The following is a 5,194-nucleotide window of genomic DNA, read 5'->3' on the forward strand; positions in this document are numbered from 1 at the left end:
GCATCAAACTCGGGCTCTCTTGGGTCGACTGGGGAACTTAGCTCATCGTCATACGGGCGCCTGTCATCGTACTGCCGGGGCACATACGATCCGCCCCTCGGAGGGGGCATAGGCACTCGACGGCGGTCATCACGGCCGAGTCGATGATCATACTGCTCGTGGTTCCGACCCAGGTACTGCTCCTGGTGGTGCCCACAACCTTCACGACGCAGAGGCGATCTTGGGCTGTGAGCCGACTGGACTGTGTCCGCCACCACGGACCTGCTGTGGATCATGTTGCGCAACTGAGAAACGGCTGAGTTATGTTCCCCCGCCGCCCGAAGCAACGCTCGAATTTGCGTCAAACCTCTACCAGCCTCTGAACGGGGTGGCTGAATCGACTCTGCTATATGGGTTGCGGCTGCAAGATTCTAGACTGGTGTGCGATATACCTGAGGTTTAGGCGGAAACCACTATCGGTGTCATCGCCTGGATTCGGGGATCTGCCAACGAGCGCGTTCGTCCAGTGAATGTTGAAGATTCTACAGATGTGCGCGCTCAGCCAAGGTGGCCAGGCGCGCAGCCTCCAAGGCCCGAGCCCCAGAGGTTTCCCCGATGATGGGGGTGTGGAGGGCCTCCATGTTTCGAGGATGCAGCTCTTCCCTCTGCTCCGAAGTGAGGGCTTCGGGATGATACTCATCATGACCGCGTGATGGACCGCCGCCACCATCGCCACTGCCACTGCGATGGAAACCAGGCGGGCTGCACGGCGTGTCGACCATCAGGACCTCCATCGTCGGGTCGCTGCTCCCGCACTCGGACAGAGTCTCAGCGGAACCAGTCGACAGGCCGAATAGTCCGTAGAGAGATTCGTCGAGCTCGGTTGCCGTGACTTGTGCGGTGGCCGACTGGCGGGCCACCGCATGTTTCACCCAGCGCTGAAGCCACGCTCGACCAGATCTCTTGCGACGGCGTACAGCTGGAAGGGTGGACGATGCGGGAGCCGACCGATACTGGGTCAACGGCTGCCGCAGGAGGACGCCGCAGGAACTTGCGTGGAAGTGCGCCGCCCCGCGGACTGGAAGGGCCTCGATGTCGAGGGGGGCCTCTTGTAACTAGGCGGAGTCGTCGGCGATGAAGACGAGCGCGCCAAGTCGGATCTCGCAGCCCAAAGCCAGACCACCGCCGGAAACCATGTTGATGAAGATTGGAAAAACTGCAACCTCGCCAGAAGTTGCTAAGACACCTGCCCCATGGTGGGTGCCAACTGTCGTGGGATTAAAACTGATAGTAAGAGTAGGGGGTACGTAGGAGGAGGCAATATCCCAGCTACGGTGAGGTTGTGCACGCAAGGTTTACGAGTTCAGGCCCTTCTCGGAGGAAGTAACAACCCTACATCTCGGTGCCCGGAGGCTTGGTCGACTGGATTATGCGTGAGAGTTACAGGGGGTGCGAACTCTTGTGCCATAGGAGGGGGGTGGCTTATATAGAGTGCGCCAGGACCCCATCCATCCCACGTTACACATGGTTCAATATACATTAAGGCGGGGCATTACTGGAAACGCCAGCTATAATGAGCTATAAATGATCATTAAGACTACAGAGTGAACGCCTGACTGTTGCCATCTTGAGTGGTTTTAGGCCTTCTGTCTCCGAGTGATTCTCTGGGTAGTCGAGTGACTCTTATCTTGGTTGAATGGATTGGGGTATCTGAGTGAGGTAGGTGGTCGAGTGGATTGCACTCCGAGGCGAACTCGGTCGGTTTCTTCTGTTGTATTCTGAATGTCTTTGACTCTAGTGCAGTGTCCTTGGGTAGGGCCTCTAAGTCAGGCTTATGACCCTACCGTAGGTACATGTCATCGTCACATGTCTCGTCACAAAAATTTTAGCATCTAAATTGGTGGGAACCTCAACTTCAAGAGTTTTACCATCCTCACTTTTTCAATGACAAACTCAGCCATGATAACAATTTCAAGCAAGCAAACAAGCGAGAAATAGGCAAACGGAAATATTTTTGTGTTTTCTATAAAAACATTTTAGAAGTTGGGGAGATGAAAAGAGAGGCAAAAGGCAAATAAAGTAAATGAGAGGAGCTGAAAGTTTATGCGTAGGTACTTGATAGATGTTGGTGATGTCTCCCCGGCAACGGCGCCAGAAATTCTTCCTGCTACTTGTGAGCTGCGTTGGGATTTCCCCGAAGAGGAGAGGACGATGCAGCATAGTAGAGATAAGTATTTCCCTCAGTTAGAAACCAAGGTTATCAATCCAGTAGGAGAACCACGCAACAACTCGTTAGCAATACCTACACACAAAATAACAAATACTTGCACCCAACGCAAACAAAGGGTTGTCAATCCCTTGGCAGTTAATTGCAAGGATTAAATCTTGTCGAGATAAATAGAAAAACTAGAAACAGAAAACAAAATAAAGTAAATAAAATAGCAGGAAGTTATTCTTGGGTTTTAATATATGATATAGATTGACCCGGGGGCCATAGTTTTCACTAGAGGCTTCTCTCTTGAAATTAGCATACGGTGGATAAACAAATTACTGTTAGGAAATTGATAGAAAAGCGAATAATCATGACGATATCTAAGGCAATGATCATGTCCAGGATAAGTAGACTGACTCCTGCCTACATCTACCACTATTACTCCACACATCGACCGCTATCCAACATGCATCTAGAGTATTAAGTTCATAAAGAACGGAGTAACGGCTTAAGCAAGATGACATGATGTAGACAAAGTAAACTCAATCAATATGAATAAACCCCATCTTTTTATCCTGATACTTCTCCAACGTATCTATAATTTTTGATTGTTCCATGCTATTATATTATCTGTTTTGGATGTTTTATATGCATTAATATGCTATTTTATATTATTTTTGGGACTAACCTGTTAACCTAGAGCCTAGTGCCAGTTCCTAATTTTTCCCTATTTTTGAGTTTCGCAGAAAAGGAATACCAAACGGAGGCCAATGGACTGAAACCTTCGTGATGATTTTTCTTGGACCAAAAGAAAACCAGGAGACTTGCAGATGAAGTCAGAGGAGCCACAAGGCGGCCACAAGGATGGAGGGCGCGCCCCCCACCCTTGTGGGCCCCTCGTGCACCTCCTAACCTAATTCTTTTGCCTATATATTCCCATATATCCCCAAACCACCAAAGGCATCCACGAAAACACTTTTCCACCGCCGCAACCTTTTGTACCCGTGAGATCCCATCAAGGGACCTTTTCCGACATCCTGCTAGAGGGGGATGATCACGGAGGGCTACGACATCAACTCTATTGCCCTTCCGATGAAGCGTGAGTAGTTTACCACAGACCTACGGGTCCATAGCTAGTAGCTAGATGGCTTCTTCTCTCTCACTGATTCTCAATACCATGTTCTCCTCGATATTCTTGGAGATCTATTCGATGCAATACTTTTTTGCGGTGTGTTTGCCGACATCCGATGAATTGTGGATTTATGATCAGCTTATCTATGAATATTATTTGAATCTTCTCCGAATTCTTATATGCATGATTTGATATCTTTGTAATTCTCCTCGAACTATCAGTTTGGTTTGGCCAACTAGATTGGTTTTTATTGCAATGGGATAAGTGCTTAGCTTTGGGTTCAATCTTGCGGTGTCCTTTCCCAGTGACAGTAGGGGCAGCAAGGCACATATTGTATTGTTTCCATCGAGGATAAAAATATGGGGTTTTCATCATATTGCCTGAGTTAATTCCTCTACATCATGTCATCTTACTTGCGTTACTCCATTCTTTATGAACTTAATACTCTAGATGCATGCTAGATAGCAGTTGATGTGTGGACTAATAGTAGTAGATGCAGAATCATTTCGGTCTACATGACACGGACGTGATGCCTATATTCAAGATCATTGCCATAGATATCGTCATAACTTTGCGCTTTTCTATCAATAGTTCGGCAGTAATTTGTTCACCCACCGTATTATTTGCTATCTTGAGAGAAGCCTCTAGTTAAACCTATGGCCCCGGGGTCTATTTTCCATCATATAAATTTCCGATCTACTATTTTGCAATCTTTTACTTTCCAATCTATAAAGCAAAAATACCAAAAAATATTTACTTTATCGTTTGTTTACTTTCATCTATCTCTATCAGATCTCGCTTTTGCAAGTAACTGTGAAGGGATTGACAACCCCTTTATCGCATTGGGTGCAAGTTGTTTGATTGTTTGTGCAGGTATTCGGTGACTTGTGCATTGCCTCCTACTGGATTGATACCTTGGTTCACAAACTGAGGGAATACTTATCTCTACTTTGCTAGATCACGCTTTCCTCTTCAAGGGAAAAACCAATGCAAGCTCAAGAAGTAGCAGGAAGAATTTCTGGCGCCGTTGCCGGGGAGATCTACGGCAAGTCAAGACATACCAAGAACCCACCGTAAACTCCCATCTCTTGCTTTACATTATTTGCCATTCGACTCTCGTTTTCCTCTCCCCCACTTCAAAAATGATTTTTGAAAAGATTTGCCTATTCTTCGCCCCTCTTCCGTTCGTCTTCTTCATTTGCATTTTGTGTGCTCGTGTGTTGGATTGCTTGCTTTGTCATGATGGCTCAAGAGAATACCAAACTGTGTGACTTTTCCAATACTAATAACAATGATTTTATTAGTACTCCAATTGCTCCCACCACTAGTGCGGAATCTTGTGAAATTCATGCCGCTTTGCTGAATCTTGTTATGAAAGATCAATTTTTTGGCCTTCCTAGTGAAGACGCCGCATCCCATCTAAACAATTTCGTTGATTTGTGTGATATGCAAAAGAAAAAAGATGTGGATAATGATATTTTTAAATTGAAGCTATTTCCGTTCTCGCTTCGAGATCGTGCTAAAATTTAGTTTTCATCTTTGCCTAAAAATAGTATTGATTCATGGAATAAGTGTAAAGATGCTTTTATTTCCAAGTATTTTCCTCCCGCTAAAATCATCTCCCTTAGGAATGAGATTATGAACTTTAAGCAACTTGATCATGAACATGTTGCACATTCTTGGGAGAGGATGAAATTGATGATTCGAAATTGCCCTACTCATGGTTTGAATTTGTGGATGATTATACAAAAAAATTTATGCCGGATTGAATTTTGCTTCTAGAAATCTTTTAGATTCGGCCGCAGGAGGTACTTTTATGGAAATTACTTTAGGAGAAGCTACTAAACTCCTAGATAATATTATGGTTAATT

Source organism: Aegilops tauschii, chromosome 5 (assembly GCF_002575655.3).
Source record: "Aegilops tauschii subsp. strangulata cultivar AL8/78 chromosome 5, Aet v6.0, whole genome shotgun sequence".
Classification (NCBI taxonomy): domain Eukaryota; kingdom Viridiplantae; phylum Streptophyta; class Magnoliopsida; order Poales; family Poaceae; genus Aegilops; species Aegilops tauschii.